Below are 14,409 nucleotides of genomic sequence, written 5' to 3' on the forward strand. Positions count from 1 at the left end.
ATGTTTTTTATTATAATTGTATGCTAACGATATATGTATTTTATTATTTGTTATTTCTTAAAAAGTTAAAGACTAGGATAGAAAAATATGCTTTGAAGAAAAAAATGTTTAAGATACAATCTTTTTATGAAATAGTTCTTAAGGCCCAATCCCAATTCTATTTTTGTACCCCTATTTTCTTACCTCTTGGTTTCGAGTGTGGTCCTGACAAATCTTGTTTTATATTTAAAAGATATTGAAAAAAATGTATGTTTTATAAATATATTATTTTTATTATTAATATTATTATTTTATTTATTTATTTATTTATTTATTTATTTATTTATTTATTTATTTATTTATTTATTTATTTATTTATTTATTTATTTATTTTTATTGCAAAATTGTCCTCAAGTTTCTGGAAATTACCACCACAAATTTTGTCATTTTTATTGTGAAAAATCACAACAACAAAAAAATCACGAAAAACTAGGGGTAAATAGCGCAAGTGTTTGGACTTGTGGGGAAAGTCCCTGGAGGAAAACCCTGGGGAGAAAATGCAAACTCCACACGGAAATGCCGACTGACCCAGCCGTGGCTTGAACCAGCCACCTTACTGTGAGGCAACATCGCTACCCACTCCGCCACTGTAAAGCCCACCATGGCCAATTTATTCAGTTCACCTATATTGCATGCCTTTAAACCATCATTTGGACGGGAAAGCTGAGCACATGGAGGAAACCCATACGAACACAGGAAGAACATGCTAACTCCACACAGAAACACCAACTGACCCAGCTGGGACAGCCACCTTCTTGCTGCGAGGCGACAGTGCTAACCACTGAGCCACTGTGTCGCCCCTCACTCATTCACACCCACTCATTATTAAGTTACATTTATTCATTCACTCGACTCATCAAATCAATGAAGTCATTCATTCACTCATTCAGTCATTTGCTGGTTCAAACACTCAGTTATTCTTAAAAGATTCATTTACTCTTTCATATGATTCATTCATTCGCTAACTCACTTAATGATTGATTCATTTGTAGTCAATGATTGTTTGACTTTTTCACTCTCAGGGCCCTATCATACACCCGGCGCAATGTGGCGCTATTTTGAGAAACTGTAAATAGTCTGATCTTTAGACCAGAACAAAGTCGGTCTATTGTCTGGCGCAAAGTGCACCTGGCTTACACACTCCACACAAGATGTAGAGCAATACACAAATATCTTTACATATGAAAAAGATATAATATATATATATATATATATATATATATATATATATATATATATATATATATATATATATATATATATATATATATAATAAGGATATATATAGATTATAAATATAAATGATTAAAATATTACAAAACATTAATTTCTAGCTTACATGAATTTTAAAACCACTGCCTTCATACTTTCTTCATCTTGGGAGGCTTTTTCAGTTCATTCAATTCGCTTTTGTCTAATGTTATTATTATTAGCAGTATTATTTATTATATCCATATTTATATTTGTTTTATTAAAAACAAGCTAAGATTTGTCCACCTGTCAAGTTTTAGACCATATGGGGCATAGCAGGTGTATTTGGAAATAACTCAGTATTTTGACCACACTTCATTGTTATTATTCATTTATTCGTTTGCTGGAAATTAGAACTGAATTTAGAAATAGTTTTGAAACAAATCTTTGCGCTTAACAAACAAAATTAATTATTTATAGGCCAATTGATGTCTGTGCGTTAAGGTCTCCCTATCCACGAGAGCAAAAGCGAAAGTGAACTTACTTTACGTCCTGTAAATAGCAAATGCGCTTATGGCGCGACACAGATGCCTCTTAAAGGGAATGGGAGATGAGACTCTTATTGGTTTATTCTCAAAACACACCTATAACTCATTAAGAAAATAAACTCAACCCTTTTAGACCATGCGCCACGGCGCAAAGTGGATTTTCCCGTCCTTATATTAGAAAATATGGATTATGACACGCCCTGAATGCGTTTGCGCCCTGCACTTTCCGTTTTGAGCATGGACCGTCAAAATAGAGCCCTCAGTCTCTCACACTCACTTTTTGAATGGTTCACTTTTTCATTCACACACATTCATTAATAAATTGTATTTATTCATTCACTCAACTTGCCTCGCTTATCGATTGATTCATTACTTAGTCATTTGCTGGTTCACTCACTCAGTTACTCTAAATCGATTTATTCATATTTTATACACACTTACTTTTTTTATTGGTTCACTCTTTCGTGCATACACATTAATTCCTTCATTTTCCTTTGGCCTTAATCCCTTTATTCATCAGGGAATGAACTGCATACTTTTTCAGCATATGTTTTACACAGCAGATGCCCTTCCACCTGCATCCCAGTAGTGGGAAACCTCCCTATACACTAATTCACACAAATGGCCAATCTAGTTTATTCAGTTCACATATAGCTCACATATAGGAAACCGGAGCATGCCAACATGAGGAAAACATGCAAACTCCACACAGAAACGCCAACTGGCCCAGCTGGGACTCGAACCAGGGACCTTCTTGCTGTGTGACAGTACTAACCATTGAGTCACTGTGTTGCCCCATACACATTAATTAATTATTTAAACTTAGTCAATTACTTTACTCACTAACTCGCTTATCAATTACTTCTTTCACTCAATCATTTGCTCACTCAAAGTGCAAACCTAGCAGTGATCTTTATATTTAAAGTCAGTGATGTGTTTTAATGTTTCAGATTTAGCGGACTCTCACAGTAATCATATATTTATCCCATGCCTCTAATCAAGTAGAAAAGATATATTTGATTAGCATTTGAGTAGTTCTCTTTATATCCCGTTTCATGTTGCAGTTGTTTCTGTTTGTTAATGGTCACGCAGCGTTTCATACCCTGTGGGATATCTTGAGTGTTTTGAAGACAATCTCTGGTGTGTGACTTTATTAATTCAATCGTCCTCATGATACCCTCTGCTTGGTCTCTGGTTGGCTGTAATTGTGCTGGCAGGACTCCAGTGTGATTTGCTCCATATGGCAGTGTGAGATTCCTAACTCATTGCGGCCTGTCTTGAAATCCAAGTACTACAGTGGAGGTATGTTTTGGCCTTCTTCAATGGCATTTGCCCAACGGCGTATATATGTTCAGGCTGGCATTCTTCACACTTCAGAGAACAATGTATAAGGGCAGAGACCTGACCCATAACCCTTTTCTTGCAGAAAACCAGATAAAAAGCTGTATGACGGATGCTGGGCTAAATTTTTGGTACAATATATGTGAGCTTGTTGCAATAAATCTTGCAAATTTCATTTAGTATGTAAGGAACAGAATGGGTTCAAAGTATATTTCATATTAAAATTCTCTACTTGTCATCCTCAGGCAGCTTTCATAATAAAAATGAATGAAGGTCTGGTATTAGAGGGAATGAAACTTCTGTTATATTTATATATTTTTCGTTTTTGATGTTTCTGTTTTGTATTTTTATAAGAGTTTTTGCATTTTAGAGCTGCCATAACAAATGTTCAGCTTGGTGAAGAGACATCTGTTGTAATCACCTGTGTTCTTTTTGTTTTCATTATTCTTCAGCTTAGTTTCTTATTTATCAGGGTTTGCCACAGTGAAATGAAAGGCCAACTATTCCAGTATATGTTTTGCTCAGCAGATGCTCTTTAAGCCACAACACAGTACTGGGAAACACCCATACATTCTCACATTCACACACATACACTACGGCCAGTTGAGGTTATCTAATTCACCTATAGCGCATGTCTTTGGACTGTGGTGGAGACTGGAGCTTCTAGAAGAAACCCATGTGAACATGCGAACACTTAGGGCCCAGCCAGGGCTCGAAACATCAACCTTCGTACTGTGAGGCGACAGTGCTAACCACTGAGCACCGTGTCGCCCCCGTGTTCTTATTATTGTCTATTTGTTATATTCTCCAATTCTTGCTGCGGAATCATTTGGTAAAATGTTGTGTAGTTTGGCACACTGATAGAGGATAGTCTTAGCATTAATCACTGCCAATTTGGAGTTTCTAGCTCAAGCCCTCCAGCGCCACCATCTGTCCAAATTGGCATTTGTGTTTGTGCTAATAACTTATTTGCCAATGCAAATATTGCTCCCGTTGTGAATTGAAAAAATTCCCTTGAATTTTAACCCAATAAACAGGACCATGTAGACTTTTAATAACAAGCTTATTGACCTTATTCTGCGATGCGTAAGTGTGCTCGTTTTTGCGATTGCTTTAGAACTTCTGATTCAGTTAGAAATGACTAGGGATTACAAACAGCAGAAAACTGTCAAACCACTTGCTCTACAGACAAGTGTGTTCATGACTAGGATTTTTTTTTCCTTCACTTTTGTCAATTGGTGAAGTGTGTTCCTCGCCATTGGCTTGCTTGGTTTGGGAGTTCTGGAGCTGCACATTGATGGATTTGCTCTTCAGTATTTGGACTTTCAGCAGTGAAAATTAAACCACACTGAACTGAACTTCATCTCTGAAAGGTGGACTGACACAGTTTCAGTTCACTAGAACTTCTATGTTAAACTGCTTTGACACAATCTACATTGTAAAAGTGCTTTAGAAATAAAGATGAATGAATGAATGAAAAGTTAAATAAAATAATAAAAAGATGTCCGTTTGCAACATCAAGAAGCATAACGAGCTGTTTTTAATGTCTAAAAATCAATGGAAATGAATGAGACCTGAAGTCTCTAGCCAAAAAGATTCCAAAGGCTGCGCCTGCTAGCACGGAAAGAATAAGGTGTATATACAACGTTTTTTGTCCATACAACATGATACTTTCCAAGTCACTTAAAAAAAGTTTTTTATTAGACAACTTAATTGTTTTATGTTTAATCCATTTAAATTTGTAAAAAAAAAAAAAAAATGTTAGTTAACTTAATCGATTTGTGTTGTGACAACATGCTTTTTTTACAGTGTATTTTATCTATCGCAGGGACAAAAGTAACACACAGGTGGGTCAAAAGTGACAATAATATTTGCTAGATTTACTGGTTTAATGTTAATGTTAAAATTAACTGAAAACATATTTTGTCCCTTTTTTTTTTTTTTTTTTGCAAAAAATATAAAATTTCCATTTTCATTTTAAAGTTCAGCTCCATCAAATCTTTCAAAAGCAATCCAACAATGAAATATATACATTTTAAAAAGTTCTTTTTTTATTATTGTTATTATTGGCAATATGCATTAATTTTTTAAAACATCTGAATTCAAATACTGCAAACCATAATGTGGAAGTGAAAAATAAGGCATATTAGCAGAGTGACATAAATAACAGTGCTACTTCCATCCCCTCAAAAACTCTTGTTATTTAAACCTGATTTACTTTAAAATGTAAAACTCAAAAAATATCAAACTCAAGGATGTGTTATAGCTTTAAATAACCTGTAGATTGATAATTAGTGTGACACATGAAAAGAGAAACAACTTATAATAAGGAAAAAAAGAAGAACCACTACAAAAACTTTCTGCTCTTAAAAAAAAAAAAAAAAGAAATTTGCCGTTAGCAAGGACATGGTCTTGAAATCAGGTAATAATGGCAGCTTCATTAAGGCCAAAAAGGATTTTTTTTTAAATTGTTACAATTTTGACATTAGTGATGCATCAAGTCCAGAGACTCTTGTGTATATCATGATTTTATATAAAATTCACTTTAATGTGTGATAGGACTAAAACAAATGGTCATAAACAAATATTGTTAATGTTAAAGTTAACTGAAAACATATTTTGTCCTTTTTTTTTTCTTTTGCAAAAAATATTAAATGCCATTTTCATTTTAAAGTTCAACTTCATCAAATGTTTCGAAAGCAATCCGACAATGCAAAATGTTTTTTTTTTTTTTTACATTTTTTTAATTATTATTATTGTTATTATCATTATTAGCAATATGCATTTTTTTTTAAAAACATCTGAATGAAAATACTCCAAACTAAAACAAGTGACAAATAACGCATGGCTATAGGCAGAGTGACATAAATAACAGTGTTACTTTAGTCTCCTCAGGAGCTCTAGCCATTTAAAGCTGATTTACTTTTAAAATGAAAAACTCAGACATTTCAAACTCAATGATGTGTTAAATAAACTGTGGATTGATCATTAGTGTGACACATGAAAAAGAAACACAACTTGTAAAGGAAAAAAAAAAGAACACAATAATTTTCTGCTCTCAAAAAACAGAATTTGGAGCTATCCCAAAATCAGGTTATATTAGCAGCTCTATATCAAGAGTTGCATTCTGAATCCTGGAAAGTAAATGTTGTCCTGGCTTTGAGTAAATTGCTTTGTTACTTCCATCCCTGCTCTCCCTTATGTATTTAGAAAAAAACAGAAAAAAATTGAGTGCATTATACATGGAAATGTTGCTAAACACAATAAATCTTGCTTCACTGCCATGAGCATCGTTCGTTTTTAATGCATAGACAATAGTGGCTGCTTTAAATATTCCGCTTTAAATAGGTCCCTTTGTGCTCAATGGTTCTCAGCAGACTTGGGAGTGAGTAAATGATGACAAAAGCTTCATTTTGGGCTGAACTATCCCTTTAAGACAGTGCCTTGCCACTTTACCTAATTCATCATCGTTCAAATGTTAAACAGAGGAAATATATGGTCCGTCTCATCACCCCTGAATTCTTTCCTTTCAAAGCCTTTATTATGACCAGATCGTCTGTTCTCTCACATTAGCTTGATTGAGTATGATAGATGAGGCTGAATGGCTTCGATTTAGTCTGCTTCGACTCCATAAGTGGCGAGTGCTTCCTTCATCTGGACACTATGATGGACAGACTCTAGAGCAGAGGGCAGATCTGGCTTTGATGACCTAGCCTGGTCTTGACCTTGAAACCCTTATGATCGGGCCACTCGGGGCCAAATCATGGGGCCTCTTGAGCGAAAGGCCTTTTTGTGAGCGTGAAGAGTGAACATTTGCGGCTGCCGTTGGACGAGGGGGGGAGAGTAAAACAGCAGGTCTGTTCTGACCCTGGCGAAACGGTGCCCTAGGGAAAGACTTGCGTCCAGACGTGTTTTTCGGGTACAGCTCATGCTTGACCTCAGGGCGAGGAGAGATCAGGTTCTAAACAAGCACACGCATATTAGGGGATTTATGAAGCCGCCGGGGAACCGAAAGCAATGGTGCGAGGGTCACCTTTGATAGGAGGTGCTGTTTCTGTGTGTGTTTGTGCATGTGTGAAGGGTCAAGGGGTGTTTGTCCAAATTGTTTGTAGGCATGTAAATGTGTTTATGCATTGGCGTGTGATTTGTGTGTTTCTGTTTTTTGTGTTGAAGTCTAAAGTATGAGAATGAAATTACTTTTTTGGAAAGTAAATGAAGCATTCATTTGGCAGTAAAAAAGTTTATATCAATTTCAAGTCAAAGACATGAACTGATTGCAAAAGAAAACATCTGCTGTGTTTTTGAACTCATTTTACCTCATGTATGCATGACCAGTACACTCTACAAAATTCTGGGATATTTCAATCCAAATTTGCATGAAATATAGAGTAAATATACCACTGGGTTATTTATTTACACAATTTGTAGAGCAAATTCAACATAATTTTAGTTTTTTTTTTCTCTAATCAAAAAATGGGTTAAATTTGGCCTATGAATTTAATTTAAAATATTAACACAACAATATGTCTCATCCATATTTTACCTACACTATAACACCCAAAAAGTTAAGGTAACTCAAACCATTTAAGGAAACTGATTGCAACTATTTAAGTTCAGAAACGTATCCTAATAAACACTGTGAACTTAATTCATTTGAGTAAACGAAGCAATTTGAACACTGTAAAGTCCAATAAATGAAGATAACTCAAAACAACTGAGTACCGTAAAGCCCAATGAGTAAAGGCAACTCAAACTGTTTAAGGAAACCAATTTTTACAAACTATTTGAGTTAAAAACTAATCGGAATGAGTACTGTGAACTTGCTCCATTTAAGTTGAAGTAATGAGGTATTTAATTAACCCATTACCTTCAATACTGAGATCAAACTCTTATAAAAGTAGTAGAATTAACTTTCAGTCATTTTTGAGTTAACTACACTCATTTTATTTGGCTAAGTTGACTGTTGGGTTTTACAGTGTAGATTTGAGTTAAAATAAGCCAGCAGGATGACTTGCTCGTATTTTACCTAGATTTAGATTGAAATAACCAAACATTTTTTATAGTGCATATATATGTATACATTTTTAAGGGAACTTTTTTACTTGAAATTTATTTATTTATTTTATGTATTATATTACATTTATATTATTCACTTAAAATGTTCACTATTACTTTACTGCTATTTTTGTGTTCTTGATAAACAAACGTTCTAATATGTAGGATACTTTCTAATTTAATACTTTTTGTTATAACACAATTTATTATTTCATTTTAATGTAATATAGATGTGAATGTTCTAAAAGTATGAAATATTTGACAAAACAATAATAATGGGCTCTTTGCATTATTTATTTTTGGGGGGTTTTACCTAAATTTGAGTTGAAATATCCCAAAATATTTAAAAATGTATATTTGTGTATACATTTTTAAGGGTACTTTTTTTTTTTTTTACTGAGATTTATTTATTTATTTATTTATTTATTTATTTATTTATTTATTTATTTATTCATTCTTTTATGTATATTTTAACTAAAACTACATACTACATTTATTTTATTTTATTAAAATGTTTGCTATTATTTTACTACTTTTTTGTGTTCTTGCAAAATAAAGTTCTAATATATAGGATACTTTTTTTAATTTGATACTTTTTGTTATTACAGTTTAATATTAAATTTTAGTGTAATAGATGTGTAATAAAATATATGTCAAAACATTAATTATAGGCTCTTCGTTAATTTAAATGTAAAATATTAACCCAGCAGTATCACTAGATTTGGGTTGAAATAAACCAACATTTTTTCAGAGTGCCTGTATGTGTATACAATTTTGGGGCACTTTTTTAACTTGAGGTTGATTGATTGATTGATTGATTGATTGATTCATGTTAAATTATCTAAAACATGTTATATTACATTTAATGTATTTAAATAAAATGTTTACTCTTAACTGTCATATTTTTCCTAGATTTGGTAAAAAAAAAAAAATAGAATGCATATGTGTATATGTTTTTGGGATGCTTCATATTTCTTAATAATAATAATAATAATAATTATTATTATTATTGTTATTATTATTATTATTATTATTAATATTTTGATGTTGATTTTTAAAAGAGGTTTCTCATGTTCACTGATGGTATTTATTAATTTCTAAATGCTATATTATTAATACATTTATTTATTTTTTATTATTTTTTTTAACTAAAACATTTTGTACGTATTTAATTCCATTTAATATTATGTTTTTGTGTTCTTAATATGTATTGCATATAAATAACATTAAATAGTTTATATATAACATCTTCTTATATCATTTAATTTTAATGTAATATAGATATAAATCATATGAAAATATCAAATATTTATGACACAACTTGAATTATGGGCTCTTCGCACATGTGTTAGAGGGGTCAAACCACTGAATGCTCCTTCTCCTGATCCAAACCAGCTGTGTACTGCCAGTTCCCTCTCAGTTTTTGCTCTCCCTTTTTTTTTAATTAACATAAAAAATATTAAAGCTACAAATTTCCCAACCCAATGAGGCTTTGTGCAGGTGATAGCCAGCAGATGGTGGTTTCAGGCAGAAAATAACCCCCTCCTTTTGCCTTAAAAATAGGCTGCATTTGCATTTCATGAGGTTTAATTGTGTCTGTTGTCCCGCAGCCCATGGTCCAGCGATGCTATGGCTGTCAGAGGAGCTTCAGAGCCGCTGAAGGAGCCCTGATAGATTAAGGTGGACCTTCTGTTTGCCTCCTTTGCCATTGTGCTCCAGAAATGAAGGAATATTATCTCCCTGAAGACTGGAGAATGAAGAGCGGAGGCGTTAATGACATTGGGTGGGTTTGGGACACTGGCAGGGGCAGAGGAGAGGGACACGATGGATAATGTCATTATTTTGTAGTCTCATTCGTGACCTGGAGGATGTAAACAATTACGCTGGTGATAGAGGAGGGGCAAACAGGGCAGAAACAAAGCTTTAGCTCTTTAAAGTTAACTGGGTGTGTGAATCTAATGTATCATCTAAAATTGTTTTTGGGAATGAGACTATTTGGACCTTTTTAAGCTTGATTTGAACTTTTATCACAATTAGAAATTTTTTTTATTTGATTTATTTATTTTTAATAAAAGCATTTTTTTCAGCATCATTACTTTAGGTTTTTTTTTAGTTTCACAATCCTTTAGAAACATACCAACCTAGTAAACACACAGAACATTCCTCTAACGTTACCACATGGTTTCTATTTAGTAATTTTTATTTTTATTTTTTGTGAACTATTGATGGTTCAATAATTCATAAACCATAATTCATTTTTGGTTGTGTAATCATTCTTTCCAGGATGTTGTAGGAATAAATAATTAAATTTTTATTGTATTTAATAAAATATTTTTTTATTATTAAATGTTTTTATTTGATTAAATTTTTTTTTTATTTTATCATAAACCATAATATATATATATATATATATATATATATATATATATATATATATATATATATATATATATATATATATATATATATATATATATATATGTTTATTTATTTATTTATTTTTGTGTGTGTGTTTAATCAATTATTTTATTTTATTGAAATGTTTTCCTAACCTAGAGAAAACATTGTACAACATCAATTCAGCTGCATGATTCTGGATAAACTCTACTAAAATTTTTTTTTTATGATTTTCCACAGACAGCTTAAATAAATAAATAATCTCAGTTTGAGTAAATAATTAAAAAACTTACTCATAAAAATATAATTTTTTAATTACCTAATCTGTTTCATTATTATTATTATTATTATTATTATTATTATTATTTGTATTATTTGTATTATTATTATTAGTATTTTCTCTGTTGCGTAACACAATTCCAGATCTTTAGGATTAGAGCTTATACAAAATAGGACGGGGTGCAGCAAATCTTTCTGACAGGCTTAAGTTGCAGGGGTTTTGTGGTCACATACATTAATTACCATCATTATAAGATGAGACACATGGGTAATATTAATGTGTCTGCCTTACAGAGACATTCCCAGGAGAGCCCAACATCATCTGATTCCCTTAAACAGACATTATGAGTTATATATCTATAATTAATTAATACACAAATTGTTTTCAGTGCTTTTAATCATAAAGTTCAGCTGAAGTGCCCAGCATGCATACATTTATATTTTCTGAAATAAATATTTTGTATTAATGTTTTATTTTTATTTTATATGTTTTAATAAATTGCCTTCAGTCATTTTAAAACACGTGTGAAAAATTCTACCCGCAAAAACAAAGCCTATGTAAATGAAGACTGATGATGGCACTGCTGATTATTTCATGAACGGTGTAATTAGATTAAATGGACTGTGACACCTTTTGAAATGGTCTGAGACATTTTCTTTCTTGTTCCTTTTTCCTTAATTTGTTTTGTTCTTATACTCCTTTAGTTTGTAACTTTTGCTTCATTTTTTAAGAGTTGTTTATGTTAAAAGTTCATTGCAAGTTATCCTACAGACAAAGTTATGATGACTCTCACTAGACGGCAGCACGGTTCTTCAAAAAGAAAATGTTGAAAAATCAAATCGAAAATCAATCTATTAGCTCACATATGGTCTATAATATTTTGTGCTACTGATGGATTTGTTGTTTTAGTACACAATAGCAATCCACATAAAACAACTTGCAAACAATACAAATCTTTTTGGTTGGCCACATCAAGTTATATTTATGAACATAATTTTGCATACAAAGAAAACCTATTAAATCCACATAAAAATGGTTAGAAAACTTTTAAGTAAATTAAATAATGTTGCTTTGTCATTGAGAGTGGAATGTGTTAAAAAATAGCATATTTACCTTGATCTGTACCTAATAAAATATATCATAGTCGTAAAAATAAATTTTTTCTTTTTATTTATTTATTTATTTTGGAGAAAATCATCTAGTTTGGATGCTCTAAAACCCCTTGTCAGTTACCATGTATATTGTAATGTGTAACACTAGATGGCACTCCGTCTTAATATTGTCTCATATTAAGCTGCACTATTTAAATTACACCACTATGTGGCACTATTATCTAGCCATCTGGTGCTGAAGAACTCTTGAGTTTGCAAATTGACAGTAACATGAATGTATGCTGCTGAATTGTTATTTAGACTTTTGTAGGCAGATTTTTTATAGACTGTTTCAGTGCGGTCATGTCATTGGCCCATAAAAATTACTGACTTTAACAATAGGCAATTCAATTGTAACTTAATGTTAAAACAGATATCCTAACATTATTTATCGATGTATGGCCCTTTTTGGATTCTCGGAAGCTATAGAAATTAAAAATGTAAAACAGGAAAAACATTGGGACCATTGTTATTGTTTACATTCCTCAAAACTGTCTTTATCGGATAATTATTTTCAAAATATTTTCCAAGTAAAGAAAAAAAACAAAACACCAAAAATTTTTAAATATAGTTTTAATTAAAAAATTCTAATAACCAATGCATTTTCTTACCACAATTATGACAGTACCGAATATTTTTCTAGTTATTTTGCAACATATTATTCAGCTTAAAGTGCAATTTAAAATGCTGAAAAAGATGTTACAAATATGATTCCTTGGAATTAACTACATTTTTAAAGTTAAGTGGTACACAATTTATCTAGGCTGAATTTGGACAAACAAATTAAGTTAAACATTACTAATTTTAATTTGTTTGTTAAATTCAACACAAAGTGTTTGCAACAATTTTGCAGACATCAATTTTTTTATTGTAGGTTATTAGGTTATCTACACTGCAAAAAGACAACAGATATTTTTCTGTTGCATTAGCTTATTTACCCAAAGTTTTTTTTATTATGCAAAATTTAACTTAATATTTTTTGGCAGTTTGATTGATGAGAGTTAAAATTGATTTGATTTAAAACAATTAGGCAGCAAGAATTGTTTTTACAGTGTAGGCAAGCTAGGTTAATTAGGCAAGTTGGATAGTGTTTTGATCTGTATATGATATACAGTACTATATTTATATGTAAATATGTGTTTATCTGCCTATCGAGAAAAAAAAAATCTTAAAGGTGCTCATAATATTGACCATAAAGTTTGCTTTTAAAAATGTAAAAACATTTTACTCCAATCTGTAAAAAATCCTGGTTACTTATGACCTGGTTACTTTAATAGTAAAGGTTAATTATGGTTAACCTTATCAGTCCATTGAACTTATATTATGTTAAATTGATCTAAAACAGCTCTAGTAACTTTTTAGTAAATTAAGTTGGAACATGATTAACTGTTCAAGTTAAATTAAAGTTTAATAAGTTACAATGAACTAAAAACATATACTGTCATGACTAATTGATCATTCATATATATATATATATATATATATATATATATATATATATATATATATATATATATATATATATATATATATATTTTTTTTTTTTTTTTTTTTTTTTTTTTTTTTTTTTACAGTGAGCCAAACTAAGAAAAGAAGACCTCCCACTGTATAAAAATTCAGAAAATAAAATAAATAAATAAACAAATAAAATCATTAAAAAGCACTTTATTAATATAAAAAAAAAGAACAAAGAAAAGAAAAAAAATCATGGGGTTAATAATTCTGACTTCAACTGTATATCGGTAAATTATAATGTGTCAATACATTTTAGTAAAAACAACATTGCATTTAAATAAAAATATATATAAAAACCTTACAATTGTATTGTTAGAATCAGAATTATTAAATCCCCTTTAAATTATTATTATTATTTTTTTATATATATTTCCCAAAATATGATTAACAGAGTAAGGACATTTTCACAGTATGATCCCATAATGTTTTTTTTTTTTTTTTTTTTTCTGGTGAAAGTCTTATTTCTTTTATTTTGGCTAGAGTAAAATCAGTAAAAAAACATTTAAAGTTCAATATTATTAGCCCCTTTTTTTCTCGATAGTCTACAGAACAAACCATCATTATACAATAACTTGCCTAATTACTCTAACCTACCTAGTTAATTACCCTAGTTAAGCCTTTAAATGTCATTTTAAGCTGTATAGAAGTGTCTTGAAAAATGTCTAATCAAATATTATGTACTGTCATCATGGCAAAGATAAAATAAATCAGTTATTAAAGACGAGTTATTAAAACTATTACGTTTAGAAATGTGTTAAATAAATCTTCTCTCCATTAACAGAAATTAGGGAAAAAAATAAACGGGGGGGCTAATAATTCAGGGGGGTTATTAATTCTGACTTCAACTGTAAATATTTTATATTTGTCAGTTTTTGTGAGGAAAATTAAGCAA

At 30.9% G+C, this 14,409-nt stretch overlaps 1 long non-coding RNA gene across 9 annotated transcripts in view; it reads left to right on the forward strand.

The window, feature by feature from the left end:
* The window catches only part of LOC108191741 (uncharacterized), a 218,731-nt gene that overhangs the window by 80,684 nt on the left and 123,638 nt on the right, over positions 1–14,409 (forward strand). The window contains exon 4 of one of the 9 annotated variants that reach the window (XR_012388134.1): positions 9,785–9,957. The exons of the other annotated variants lie outside the window; for them this stretch is intronic. This is a non-coding gene — a long non-coding RNA (uncharacterized lncRNA). The remainder of the gene's footprint in view (positions 1–9,784; positions 9,958–14,409) is intronic. 9 annotated transcript variants of the gene reach the window in all.

Source organism: Danio rerio, chromosome 12, assembly GCF_049306965.1.
Source record: "Danio rerio strain Tuebingen ecotype United States chromosome 12, GRCz12tu, whole genome shotgun sequence".
In the NCBI taxonomy this organism is placed as follows: Eukaryota; Metazoa; Chordata; class Actinopteri; order Cypriniformes; family Danionidae; genus Danio; species Danio rerio.